General features: G+C 57.2%; 6 non-coding genes across 6 annotated transcripts; all 6 read left to right on the top strand.

The window, feature by feature from the left end:
• Positions 1-2042: 2042 nt before the first annotated feature.
• Positions 2043-2134, top strand: LOC149750043 (small nucleolar RNA SNORD116). The gene has a single exon (XR_016392327.1). It is a non-coding gene; the product is annotated as a small nucleolar RNA SNORD116 (small nucleolar RNA).
• Positions 2135-3316: 1182 nt separating this feature from the next.
• Positions 3317-3410, top strand: LOC149750042 (small nucleolar RNA SNORD116). The gene has a single exon (XR_016392409.1). It is a non-coding gene; the product is annotated as a small nucleolar RNA SNORD116 (small nucleolar RNA).
• A 2439-nt stretch (positions 3411-5849) lies between these two features.
• Positions 5850-5941, top strand: LOC149750041 (small nucleolar RNA SNORD116). Its single transcript, XR_016392326.1, has one exon. It is a non-coding gene; the product is annotated as a small nucleolar RNA SNORD116 (small nucleolar RNA).
• A 1182-nt stretch (positions 5942-7123) lies between these two features.
• Positions 7124-7217, top strand: LOC149750040 (small nucleolar RNA SNORD116). The gene has a single exon (XR_016392408.1). It is a non-coding gene; the product is annotated as a small nucleolar RNA SNORD116 (small nucleolar RNA).
• A 2439-nt stretch (positions 7218-9656) lies between these two features.
• LOC149750039 (small nucleolar RNA SNORD116) lies at positions 9657-9748 on the top strand. Its single transcript, XR_016392325.1, has one exon. It is a non-coding gene; the product is annotated as a small nucleolar RNA SNORD116 (small nucleolar RNA).
• Positions 9749-10930: 1182 nt separating this feature from the next.
• On the top strand, positions 10931-11024 carry LOC149750038 (small nucleolar RNA SNORD116). The gene has a single exon (XR_016392407.1). It is a non-coding gene; the product is annotated as a small nucleolar RNA SNORD116 (small nucleolar RNA).
• Positions 11025-13114: the final 2090 nt, after the last annotated feature.

Genomic DNA, 13114 nt, shown 5'->3' with positions numbered 1-13114 from the left:
CTGCTTGGGAGACCAGATGCGGTTTAGGTTTCTCATGATGAGGGGAGAAATCCGACGGGCCATTGTGCCCGGCAGGTTGGCCAAGCTGATGGCTCCCCCTCGGGGTGTGTCCGGCCTGTGCGTGCTCTGTGAAGAGGCTAGAAAATGCCTTGGTCAAGATAAGTCACATCAAGCTTCTTTGGTGAGGGGTGGCTCTGGCATCTTTCCGTGACACGTTGGGATCCCCGTGGAGGGGGAAGGGCAAGGTGAGTGAAAAAGACACGTGAGACGGCTGGCAAAGCCCACATGTTTACTGGTGGGTGGAGAGATCGACAGAATCCATGGAGCGTTTGGAGGCATGTGTAGAGAGGGAACACGGGAGCTCGTTTGTGGACTGTCCCGCCTTTTTCCTCTCCTTGTTCGATTAACTCCATGGCGGGTCCCTGTGCTAGCGAGTGGTTGCCTTCGTGGCACAGTATGGTTTCTCCTCATGGGGGAGGATTTGGAGGCCGTGAGGTGTTTGTCCCTGTCTGTCCACGTTCCCCCTGTGTTGAAGATGTGAAGGTGTTCCTCAGTACAGCCCAGCGTCTTTAATACACCCAGCCCACATAGCGTTCCCTGAGGGTTGCAGATCTTCCCGGAGGTCATTGGGCACAACTAGGCGGAAAGAAGGGAGCTGGCTGCCAAGGAACGGCTACAGCTTTAAGGGCAGGAGAGGATGTGTGGTGCGGGGGTCATTTTTCCTGCCACCCGCTGGTGCGTCCAGACTGTGGTATCCGGCGTGCCTGGCCACAGGCCAGACAAGTCATAGCGGTTCAAGTGTCTAGGCTGTTGGCTGGGCTCTCTCATTGCACGGCTGTGGGTAACACGTTGCTTCTGGAAGACCTGGGCCTCACGGTTTCTCCAAGGGCACGTCACTGACGGGCCCAGTGTGCGAAAGTGCCAGCCACCACTGCAGGTGACCCAATTGCTGTCACTCTTTGCTCCGCCACTTTGCGCACTGGAATGGCTCCCACGCCGTTAGGCTGCGAGCGTTTTCCCCACCACGCTAGGCATCGGAATGGTTCGCGTGCCATTAAGTTTGTGTGTGGGCCAAGGTTAGGTCGTCTGTCTTAACAGCAGGCCAGGCAGTATGCCTGCTGGTGAGTCTCCCTTGATCAGTCCAGGCGTTCCTCACGTACCCTTTGTCACGGGTCCCTACGAGCCGCTTTTGATGGAGGCCGTCATATTCGGCCAAGGGCCCTTCCCTCGTGGAAGATCTCTTCCCCTTCAGGGCGCGTCCTTTTAGTGGAAGCGTACGTGCCAAGGGCGGATGTGTTCACCTGGAGGGCACTGGCTCTTAGTCTGAGGGGGCACAGTTGCCCTGAGGGGGGGTCTCAGGGATTCAGGAAGACATCCTTTTCCTGTGCTGGAGGGGAGAGTGCTCAGGAGAGGAGTTGCAGGGCCCGAGACCAGGGGGTTGTTGGACAGCGTGGCTCTTTGTCCCGATGGCCACAGGCTCTGAAGGCGTCTGCTCTACGTTGCTTTCACGCTTGCCTGCAGACACACAGGCAAGATGGGCAGCAAATGAAATGTTGAGGGGAGATAGAGTACTCATCGCTGGGTGGTATCGCCCTTTCCCTCGGTGCCCCCGTGCACCCTCCTCAAGCACGCGTGTGTTCTCTCACCCCAAGCCAGGTGGAATGGCGGGAAAGGAGTTCCAGCAGCAGAGCAACCTGGGGCCGTCCGTATAATCCGTGATTCCCGGTGAAGTGAGGAGGAGGAGTCTCGCAAGGGTGCCGGGGTGCATTCCATGGGGATCCTGATTTAACCCTCGTTGCGGTAAGCAGCACTTCTGTGCTAAAACCTAGAGGTGTCACCACGGGAACCTGTGCAACGGGGCTATACCCTCACCTTCCGACCTTTTCTCGGGGAGCACGAGCTTCGACGCCCTGAGAACTGGCTGCATTTCCTGCTCCAATGGCTCGGCCCTGGCCGCTTCCATATGCTGACGTGATTCAGCTCGATGGGTGTCCCATGGTGGCATCTGCAACTTTGCATGTCCAGCGTTTGAGCGTGTGCTTGGATCGATGATGACCCCCACTAATGCATTCCTTGGAAATCTGAACAAAATGAGTGAGAAAACCCTACCGTCTCCTCATTGGAACTGAGGTCCAGCACGTAGCTCCCAAAAGGAAAGGAGGGAGAGGTTGAGGTTGCGTTTGCTGCCGTGAGAGTCCTCGGCCACGTTGTTCAAGTTGAGGGTTGTGGCCGTCTCGTGGGGAGAAGAGCCATTGGGAAGGGAGCCTGGGATGCCAATCCACGTGGGAAGGCTAGGGCCAGCGTGCCGTCTCTGGGTTCCTTGGTCGAGCCAGGACTTCTGTCCCCTGCCTCGGACGAGCATGCGGATAGGAAAGGAAGCGTGAACCGTTGGTGCTCCTATCGACTGCACTTGGGTTCTACAGGCCGCCGCCACCGGCTACTCGTTGCCTTGTGCCCTCCCAGAAAGAGAAGGCTATGCTCAGGGTCAGAGCAGGATTCCTGGCCTAAGGCAGGCTTCTTTGTCATGTTCTCCTTGGGCGACCAGATGCAGTTTAGGTTTCTCGTGATGAGAGGAGAAATCCAATGGGCCATTGTCCCCGGGAGGTTGGCCAAGCTGATGGCTCCTCCTCGGGTTGCGTCCTGGCTTGTGTGTGCTGCGTGAAGGGGCTAGAAGAGGCCTTAGCCAATCTTAGTCACGGCAGGCTTCTCTGGTGAGGCGTGGCTCTGGCACCTTTCCGTGACACATTGGGATCCCGGGGGAGAGAGACTATCAAGCCGAGTGAAAAAGACACGTGTGATGGCTGGCTAAGCCCGCAGGCTTACGGGTGGGTGGATAGATCGACGGTGGCCATAGGGTTCCTGGAACACACTTTCCCTTGTTGCGCCCGTGCACCCTCCTCAAGTACGCGTGTGTTCTCTCAGCCCGAATCAGGTGGAATGCCAAGGAAGGAATACCGGCAGCAGAGCAGCCTGGGGCCATCCGTATAATTCGTGATAACCGTTGAAGTGAGGAGAAGGAGTCTTGCAGGGGTGTTGGCGCACGTTCCTTGAGGATCCTGGTTCAAACCTTGTTGCGGTAAGCGGCACTTCTTTGCTAAAACCTAGAGGCTTGGCTACGGTAACTTGAAAAAGGGGCGACACACTCACTTTCTGGCCTTTTCTCGGGGAACACGAGCTTTGATGCCCTGAGAACTGGCTGCATTTCCTGCTCCATTGCTCGACACTGGCCGCTTCTGTATGCTGACGTGATTCAGCTCGCTGGCCGTCCCGTGATGGGATCCGCAACTTTGCATGTCCAAGGTTTGAGCATGTGCTTGGATCGACGATGACTCCCACAAATGCATTCCCTGGAAATCTGAAAAAAAAATGAGTGAGAAACCCCTACCGTCACCTCATTGGAACTGAGGTCCAGCATGCGGCTCCAATAAGGACAGTAGGGAGAGGTTCACATTGCATGTGCTGCTGTGTGTGCCCACGGCCACGTTGTTCAAGTGGAGGGCTGTGGCCATCTCATGGGGAGAAAAGCCACTGGGAGTGGAGCCTGGGATGCCAATTCAGGTGGGAAGCCTAGGGAGAGCGCGCCGTCTGTGGGCTCCTTGGTCTAGCCAGGACTGCTGTCCCCGGCCACGGTTCAGCATGTGGGTAGGAGAGGAAGTGCGAGCCATTGGTGGTCCTCTCGCCTGCACTTGAGTTCTACAAGCCGCCCCCACCGGCTGGTCATTGCCTTGTGCCCTCACAGAAACAGAAGTCTCTCTGCCCATGGTCAGAGCAGGACTCCGGGCCTAGGGAAGGCTTCTTTGACATGATCTGCTTGGGAGACCAGATGCGGTTTAGGTTTCTCATGATGAGGGGAGAAATCCGACGGGCCATTGTGCCCGGCAGGTTGGCCAAGCTGATGGCTCCCCCTCGGGGTGTGTCCGGCCTGTGCGTGCTCTGTGAAGAGGCTAGAAAATGCCTTGGTCAAGATAAGTCACATCAAGCTTCTTTGGTGAGGGGTGGCTCTGGCATCTTTCCGTGACACGTTGGGATCCCCGTGGAGGGGGAAGGGCAAGGTGAGTGAAAAAGACACGTGAGACGGCTGGCAAAGCCCACATGTTTACTGGTGGGTGGAGAGATCGACAGAATCCATGGAGCGTTTGGAGGCATGTGTAGAGAGGGAACACGGGAGCTCGTTTGTGGACTGTCCCGCCTTTTTCCTCTCCTTGTTCGATTAACTCCATGGCGGGTCCCTGTGCTAGCGAGTGGTTGCCTTCGTGGCACAGTATGGTTTCTCCTCATGGGGGAGGATTTGGAGGCCGTGAGGTGTTTGTCCCTGTCTGTCCACGTTCCCCCTGTGTTGAAGATGTGAAGGTGTTCCTCAGTACAGCCCAGCGTCTTTAATACACCCAGCCCACATAGCGTTCCCTGAGGGTTGCAGATCTTCCCGGAGGTCATTGGGCACAACTAGGCGGAAAGAAGGGAGCTGGCTGCCAAGGAACGGCTACAGCTTTAAGGGCAGGAGAGGATGTGTGGTGCGGGGGTCATTTTTCCTGCCACCCGCTGGTGCGTCCAGACTGTGGTATCCGGCGTGCCTGGCCACAGGCCAGACAAGTCATAGCGGTTCAAGTGTCTAGGCTGTTGGCTGGGCTCTCTCATTGCACGGCTGTGGGTAACACGTTGCTTCTGGAAGACCTGGGCCTCACGGTTTCTCCAAGGGCACGTCACTGACGGGCCCAGTGTGCGAAAGTGCCAGCCACCACTGCAGGTGACCCAATTGCTGTCACTCTTTGCTCCGCCACTTTGCGCACTGGAATGGCTCCCACGCCGTTAGGCTGCGAGCGTTTTCCCCACCACGCTAGGCATCGGAATGGTTCGCGTGCCATTAAGTTTGTGTGTGGGCCAAGGTTAGGTCGTCTGTCTTAACAGCAGGCCAGGCAGTATGCCTGCTGGTGAGTCTCCCTTGATCAGTCCAGGCGTTCCTCACGTACCCTTTGTCACGGGTCCCTACGAGCCACTTTTGATGGAGGCCGTCATATTCGGCCAAGGGCCCTTCCCTCGTGGAAGATCTCTTCCCCTTCAGGGCGCGTCCTTTTAGTGGAAGCGTATGTGCCAAGGGCGGATGTGTTCACCTGGAGGGCACTGGCTCTTAGTCTGAGGGGGCACAGTTGCCCTGAGGGGGGGTCTCAGGGATTCAGGAAGACATCCTTTTCCTGTGCTGGAGGGGAGAGTGCTCAGGAGAGGAGTTGCAGGGCCCGAGACCAGGGGGTTGTTGGACAGCGTGGCTCTTTGTCCCGATGGCCACAGGCTCTGAAGGCGTCTGCTCTACGTTGCTTTCACGCTTGCCTGCAGACACACAGGCAAGATGGGCAGCAAATGAAATGTTGAGGGGAGATAGAGTACTCATCGCTGGGTGGTATCGCCCTTTCCCTCGGTGCCCCCGCGCACCCTCCTCAAGCACGCGTGTGTTCTCTCACCCCAAGCCAGGTGGAATGGCGGGAAAGGAGTTCCAGCAGCAGAGCAACCTGGGGCCGTCCGTATAATCCGTGATTCCCGGTGAAGTGAGGAGGAGGAGTCTCGCAAGGGTGCCGGGGTGCATTCCATGGGGATCCTGATTTAACCCTCGTTGCGGTAAGCAGCACTTCTGTGCTAAAACCTAGAGGTGTCACCACGGGAACCTGTGCAACGGGGCTATACCCTCACCTTCCGACCTTTTCTCGGGGAGCACGAGCTTCGACGCCCTGAGAACTGGCTGCATTTCCTGCTCCAATGGCTCGGCCCTGGCCGCTTCCATATGCTGACGTGATTCAGCTCGATGGGTGTCCCATGGTGGCATCTGCAACTTTGCATGTCCAGCGTTTGAGCGTGTGCTTGGATCGATGATGACCCCCACTAATGCATTCCTTGGAAATCTGAACAAAATGAGTGAGAAAACCCTACCGTCTCCTCATTGGAACTGAGGTCCAGCACGTAGCTCCCAAAAGGAAAGGAGGGAGAGGTTGAGGTTGCGTTTGCTGCCGTGAGAGTCCTCGGCCACGTTGTTCAAGTTGAGGGTTGTGGCCGTCTCGTGGGGAGAAGAGCCATTGGGAAGGGAGCCTGGGATGCCAATCCACGTGGGAAGGCTAGGGCCAGCGTGCCGTCTCTGGGTTCCTTGGTCGAGCCAGGACTTCTGTCCCCTGCCTCGGACGAGCATGCGGATAGGAAAGGAAGCGTGAACCGTTGGTGCTCCTATCGACTGCACTTGGGTTCTACAGGCCGCCGCCACCGGCTACTCGTTGCCTTGTGCCCTCCCAGAAAGAGAAGGCTATGCTCAGGGTCAGAGCAGGATTCCTGGCCTAAGGCAGGCTTCTTTGTCATGTTCTCCTTGGGCGACCAGATGCAGTTTAGGTTTCTCGTGATGAGAGGAGAAATCCAATGGGCCATTGTCCCCGGGAGGTTGGCCAAGCTGATGGCTCCTCCTCGGGTTGCGTCCTGGCTTGTGTGTGCTGCGTGAAGGGGCTAGAAGAGGCCTTAGCCAATCTTAGTCACGGCAGGCTTCTCTGGTGAGGCGTGGCTCTGGCACCTTTCCGTGACACATTGGGATCCCGGGGGAGAGAGACTATCAAGCCGAGTGAAAAAGACACGTGTGATGGCTGGCTAAGCCCGCAGGCTTACGGGTGGGTGGATAGATCGACGGTGGCCATAGGGTTCCTGGAACACACTTTCCCTTGTTGCGCCCGTGCACCCTCCTCAAGTACGCGTGTGTTCTCTCAGCCCGAATCAGGTGGAATGCCAAGGAAGGAATACCGGCAGCAGAGCAGCCTGGGGCCATCCGTATAATTCGTGATAACCGTTGAAGTGAGGAGAAGGAGTCTTGCAGGGGTGTTGGCGCACGTTCCTTGAGGATCCTGGTTCAAACCTTGTTGCGGTAAGCGGCACTTCTTTGCTAAAACCTAGAGGCTTGGCTACGGTAACTTGAAAAAGGGGCGACACACTCACTTTCTGGCCTTTTCTCGGGGAACACGAGCTTTGATGCCCTGAGAACTGGCTGCATTTCCTGCTCCATTGCTCGACACTGGCCGCTTCTGTATGCTGACGTGATTCAGCTCGCTGGCCGTCCCGTGATGGGATCCGCAACTTTGCATGTCCAAGGTTTGAGCATGTGCTTGGATCGACGATGACTCCCACAAATGCATTCCCTGGAAATCTGAAAAAAAAATGAGTGAGAAACCCCTACCGTCACCTCATTGGAACTGAGGTCCAGCATGCGGCTCCAATAAGGACAGTAGGGAGAGGTTCACATTGCATGTGCTGCTGTGTGTGCCCACGGCCACGTTGTTCAAGTGGAGGGCTGTGGCCATCTCATGGGGAGAAAAGCCACTGGGAGTGGAGCCTGGGATGCCAATTCAGGTGGGAAGCCTAGGGAGAGCGCGCCGTCTGTGGGCTCCTTGGTCTAGCCAGGACTGCTGTCCCCGGCCACGGTTCAGCATGTGGGTAGGAGAGGAAGTGCGAGCCATTGGTGGTCCTCTCGCCTGCACTTGAGTTCTACAAGCCGCCCCCACCGGCTGGTCGTTGCCTTGTGCCCTCACAGAAACAGAAGTCTCTCTGCCCATGGTCAGAGCAGGACTCCGGGCCTAGGGAAGGCTTCTTTGACATGATCTGCTTGGGAGACCAGATGCGGTTTAGGTTTCTCATGATGAGGGGAGAAATCCGACGGGCCATTGTGCCCGGCAGGTTGGCCAAGCTGATGGCTCCCCCTCGGGGTGTGTCCGGCCTGTGCGTGCTCTGTGAAGAGGCTAGAAAATGCCTTGGTCAAGATAAGTCACATCAAGCTTCTTTGGTGAGGGGTGGCTCTGGCATCTTTCCGTGACACGTTGGGATCCCCGTGGAGGGGGAAGGGCAAGGTGAGTGAAAAAGACACGTGAGACGGCTGGCAAAGCCCACATGTTTACTGGTGGGTGGAGAGATCGACAGAATCCATGGAGCGTTTGGAGGCATGTGTAGAGAGGGAACACGGGAGCTCGTTTGTGGACTGTCCCGCCTTTTTCCTCTCCTTGTTCGATTAACTCCATGGCGGGTCCCTGTGCTAGCGAGTGGTTGCCTTCGTGGCACAGTATGGTTTCTCCTCATGGGGGAGGATTTGGAGGCCGTGAGGTGTTTGTCCCTGTCTGTCCACGTTCCCCCTGTGTTGAAGATGTGAAGGTGTTCCTCAGTACAGCCCAGCGTCTTTAATACACCCAGCCCACATAGCGTTCCCTGAGGGTTGCAGATCTTCCCGGAGGTCATTGGGCACAACTAGGCGGAAAGAAGGGAGCTGGCTGCCAAGGAACGGCTACAGCTTTAAGGGCAGGAGAGGATGTGTGGTGCGGGGGTCATTTTTCCTGCCACCCGCTGGTGCGTCCAGACTGTGGTATCCGGCGTGCCTGGCCACAGGCCAGACAAGTCATAGCGGTTCAAGTGTCTAGGCTGTTGGCTGGGCTCTCTCATTGCACGGCTGTGGGTAACACGTTGCTTCTGGAAGACCTGGGCCTCACGGTTTCTCCAAGGGCACGTCACTGACGGGCCCAGTGTGCGAAAGTGCCAGCCACCACTGCAGGTGACCCAATTGCTGTCACTCTTTGCTCCGCCACTTTGCGCACTGGAATGGCTCCCACGCCGTTAGGCTGCGAGCGTTTTCCCCACCACGCTAGGCATCGGAATGGTTCGCGTGCCATTAAGTTTGTGTGTGGGCCAAGGTTAGGTCGTCTGTCTTAACAGCAGGCCAGGCAGTATGCCTGCTGGTGAGTCTCCCTTGATCAGTCCAGGCGTTCCTCACGTACCCTTTGTCACGGGTCCCTACGAGCCGCTTTTGATGGAGGCCGTCATATTCGGCCAAGGGCCCTTCCCTCGTGGAAGATCTCTTCCCCTTCAGGGCGCGTCCTTTTAGTGGAAGCGTACGTGCCAAGGGCGGATGTGTTCACCTGGAGGGCACTGGCTCTTAGTCTGAGGGGGCACAGTTGCCCTGAGGGGGGGTCTCAGGGATTCAGGAAGACATCCTTTTCCTGTGCTGGAGGGGAGAGTGCTCAGGAGAGGAGTTGCAGGGCCCGAGACCAGGGGGTTGTTGGACAGCGTGGCTCTTTGTCCCGATGGCCACAGGCTCTGAAGGCGTCTGCTCTACGTTGCTTTCACGCTTGCCTGCAGACACACAGGCAAGATGGGCAGCAAATGAAATGTTGAGGGGAGATAGAGTACTCATCGCTGGGTGGTATCGCCCTTTCCCTCGGTGCCCCCGCGCACCCTCCTCAAGCACGCGTGTGTTCTCTCACCCCAAGCCAGGTGGAATGGCGGGAAAGGAGTTCCAGCAGCAGAGCAACCTGGGGCCGTCCGTATAATCCGTGATTCCCGGTGAAGTGAGGAGGAGGAGTCTCGCAAGGGTGCCGGGGTGCATTCCATGGGGATCCTGATTTAACCCTCGTTGCGGTAAGCAGCACTTCTGTGCTAAAACCTAGAGGTGTCACCACGGGAACCTGTGCAACGGGGCTATACCCTCACCTTCCGACCTTTTCTCGGGGAGCACGAGCTTCGACGCCCTGAGAACTGGCTGCATTTCCTGCTCCAATGGCTCGGCCCTGGCCGCTTCCATATGCTGACGTGATTCAGCTCGATGGGTGTCCCATGGTGGCATCTGCAACTTTGCATGTCCAGCGTTTGAGCGTGTGCTTGGATCGATGATGACCCCCACTAATGCATTCCTTGGAAATCTGAACAAAATGAGTGAGAAAACCCTACCGTCTCCTCATTGGAACTGAGGTCCAGCACGTAGCTCCCAAAAGGAAAGGAGGGAGAGGTTGAGGTTGCGTTTGCTGCCGTGAGAGTCCTCGGCCACGTTGTTCAAGTTGAGGGTTGTGGCCGTCTCGTGGGGAGAAGAGCCATTGGGAAGGGAGCCTGGGATGCCAATCCACGTGGGAAGGCTAGGGCCAGCGTGCCGTCTCTGGGTTCCTTGGTCGAGCCAGGACTTCTGTCCCCTGCCTCGGACGAGCATGCGGATAGGAAAGGAAGCGTGAACCGTTGGTGCTCCTATCGACTGCACTTGGGTTCTACAGGCCGCCGCCACCGGCTACTCGTTGCCTTGTGCCCTCCCAGAAAGAGAAGGCTATGCTCAGGGTCAGAGCAGGATTCCTGGCCTAAGGCAGGCTTCTTTGTCATGTTCTCCTTGGGCGACCAGATGCAGTTTAGGTTTCTCGTGATGAGAGGAGAAATCCAATGGGCCATTGTCCCCGGGAGGTTGGCCAAGCTGATGGCTCCTCCTCGGGTTGCGTCCTGGCTTGTGTGTGCTGCGTGAAGGGGCTAGAAGAGGCCTTAGCCAATCTTAGTCACGGCAGGCTTCTCTGGTGAGGCGTGGCTCTGGCACCTTTCCGTGACACATTGGGATCCCGGGGGAGAGAGACTATCAAGCCGAGTGAAAAAGACACGTGTGATGGCTGGCTAAGCCCGCAGGCTTACGGGTGGGTGGATAGATCGACGGTGGCCATAGGGTTCCTGGAACACACTTTCCCTTGTTGCGCCCGTGCACCCTCCTCAAGTACGCGTGTGTTCTCTCAGCCCGAATCAGGTGGAATGCCAAGGAAGGAATACCGGCAGCAGAGCAGCCTGGGGCCATCCGTATAATTCGTGATAACCGTTGAAGTGAGGAGAAGGAGTCTTGCAGGGGTGTTGGCGCACGTTCCTTGAGGATCCTGGTTCAAACCTTGTTGCGGTAAGCGGCACTTCTTTGCTAAAACCTAGAGGCTTGGCTACGGTAACTTGAAAAAGGGGCGACACACTCACTTTCTGGCCTTTTCTCGGGGAACACGAGCTTTGATGCCCTGAGAACTGGCTGCATTTCCTGCTCCATTGCTCGACACTGGCCGCTTCTGTATGCTGACGTGATTCAGCTCGCTGGCCGTCCCGTGATGGGATCCGCAACTTTGCATGTCCAAGGTTTGAGCATGTGCTTGGATCGACGATGACTCCCACAAATGCATTCCCTGGAAATCTGAAAAAAAAATGAGTGAGAAACCCCTACCGTCACCTCATTGGAACTGAGGTCCAGCATGCGGCTCCAATAAGGACAGTAGGGAGAGGTTCACATTGCATGTGCTGCTGTGTGTGCCCACGGCCACGTTGTTCAAGTGGAGGGCTGTGGCCATCTCATGGGGAGAAAAGCCACTGGGAGTGGAGCCTGGGATGCCAATTCAGGTGGGAAGCCTAGGGAGAGCGCGCCGTCTGTGGGCTCCTTGGTCTAGCCAGGACTGCTGTCCCCGGCCACGGTTCAGCATGTGGGTAGGAGAGGAAGTGCGAGCCATTGGTGGTCCTCTCGCCTGCACTTGAGTTCTACAAGCCGCCCCCACCGGCTGGTCGTTGCCTTGTGCCCTCACAGAAACAGAAGTCTCTCTGCCCATGGTCAGAGCAGGACTCCGGGCCTAGGGAAGGCTTCTTTGACATGATCTGCTTGGGAGACCAGATGCGGTTTAGGTTTCTCATGATGAGGGGAGAAATCCGACGGGCCATTGTGCCCGGCAGGTTGGCCAAGCTGATGGCTCCCCCTCGGGGTGTGTCCGGCCTGTGCGTGCTCTGTGAAGAGGCTAGAAAATGCCTTGGTCAAGATAAGTCACATCAAGCTTCTTTGGTGAGGGGTGGCTCTGGCATCTTTCCGTGACACGTTGGGATCCCCGTGGAGGGGGAAGGGCAAGGTGAGTGAAAAAGACACGTGAGACGGCTGGCAAAGCCCACATGTTTACTGGTGGGTGGAGAGATCGACAGAATCCATGGAGCGTTTGGAGGCATGTGTAGAGAGGGAACACGGGAGCTCGTTTGTGGACTGTCCCGCCTTTTTCCTCTCCTTGTTCGATTAACTCCATGGCGGGTCCCTGTGCTAGCGAGTGGTTGCCTTCGTGGCACAGTATGGTTTCTCCTCATGGGGGAGGATTTGGAGGCCGTGAGGTGTTTGTCCCTGTCTGTCCACGTTCCCCCTGTGTTGAAGATGTGAAGGTGTTCCTCAGTACAGCCCAGCGTCTTTAATACACCCAGCCCACATAGCGTTCCCTGAGGGTTGCAGATCTTCCCGGAGGTCATTGGGCACAACTAGGCGGAAAGAAGGGAGCTGGCTGCCAAGGAACGGCTACAGCTTTAAGGGCAGGAGAGGATGTGTGGTGCGGGGGTCATTTTTCCTGCCACCCGCTGGTGCGTCCAGACTGTGGTATCCGGCGTGCCTGGCCACAGGCCAGACAAGTCATAGCGGTTCAAGTGTCTAGGCTGTTGGCTGGGCTCTCTCATTGCACGGCTGTGGGTAACACGTTGCTTCTGGAAGACCTGGGCCTCACGGTTTCTCCAAGGGCACGTCACTGACGGGCCCAGTGTGCGAAAGTGCCAGCCACCACTGCAGGTGACCCAATTGCTGTCACTCTTTGCTCCGCCACTTTGCGCACTGGAATGGCTCCCACGCCGTTAGGCTGCGAGCGTTTTCCCCACCACGCTAGGCATCGGAATGGTTCGCGTGCCATTAAGTTTGTGTGTGGGCCAAGGTTAGGTCGTCTGTCTTAACAGCAGGCCAGGCAGTATGCCTGCTGGTGAGTCTCCCTTGATCAGTCCAGGCGTTCCTCACGTACCCTTTGTCACGGGTCCCTACGAGCCGCTTTTGATGGAGGCCGTCATATTCGGCCAAGGGCCCTTCCCTCGTGGAAGATCTCTTCCCCTTCAGGGCGCGTCCTTTTAGTGGAAGCGTACGTGCCAAGGGCGGATGTGTTCACCTGGAGGGCACTGGCTCTTAGTCTGAGGGGGCACAGTTGCCCTGAGGGGGGGTCTCAGGGATTCAGGAAGACATCCTTTTCCTGTGCTGGAGGGGAGAGTGCTCAGGAGAGGAGTTGCAGGGCCCGAGACCAGGGGGTTGTTGGACAGCGTGGCTCTTTGTCCCGATGGCCACAGGCTCTGAAGGCGTCTGCTCTACGTTGCTTTCACGCTTGCCTGCAGACACACAGGCAAGATGGGCAGCAAATGAAATGTTGAGGGGAGATAGAGTACTCATCGCTGGGTGGTATCGCCCTTTCCCTCGGTGCCCCCGCGCACCCTCCTCAAGCACGCGTGTGTTCTCTCACCCCAAGCCAGGTGGAATGGCGGGAAAGGAGTTCCAGCAGCAGAGCAA

Source organism: Delphinapterus leucas, chromosome 2, assembly GCF_059928025.1.
Source record: "Delphinapterus leucas isolate spDelLeu-1000000601 "Yukka" chromosome 2, BTC_Dleu_Yukka2, whole genome shotgun sequence".
Taxonomy (NCBI): domain Eukaryota; kingdom Metazoa; phylum Chordata; class Mammalia; order Artiodactyla; family Monodontidae; genus Delphinapterus; species Delphinapterus leucas.
The sequence above is the reverse complement of the archived record's forward strand: the minus strand, read 5'-3'. Positions and strand labels throughout refer to the sequence as shown.